This window comes from Penaeus monodon, chromosome 31 (genome assembly GCF_015228065.2).
Source record: "Penaeus monodon isolate SGIC_2016 chromosome 31, NSTDA_Pmon_1, whole genome shotgun sequence".
NCBI classification, from domain to species: Eukaryota; Metazoa; Arthropoda; class Malacostraca; order Decapoda; family Penaeidae; genus Penaeus; species Penaeus monodon.
This window is the reverse complement of record NC_051416.1, coordinates 37538318-37538689: the sequence shown is the minus strand read 5'-3', so window position 1 is coordinate 37538689 and position 372 is coordinate 37538318.

The window sequence follows — 372 nt, the reverse complement described above, 5'->3', positions numbered from 1 at the left end:
TACCTGTAAACATATTCTAAACGCTTGTCCAGGTCTGCCCTTCAAAATCGATGCATTACTTCCCTCTGCGTCACCACCAAAACAAACAAACAAACAAAAGAAACTATATGCGCAATATATTGTTATACTGATTGCTTTTCTTTTTATAATTCTTCTCACCATTAACATATATACTTCAGCATTATGTCCTTTAAGGAAATACAGAATCTTATAACACATATCATCTCTAATGATGATACAACTTCGACCTGAAAACATAATCAACATAGGCTTTCCCACTGCCATTTCTGGGCGGACACATCTCTTAAATTTTATAGTCTCTAATTGGTACATATCAATAAACAAACTCTTTCATTTATGATACATGAAGTC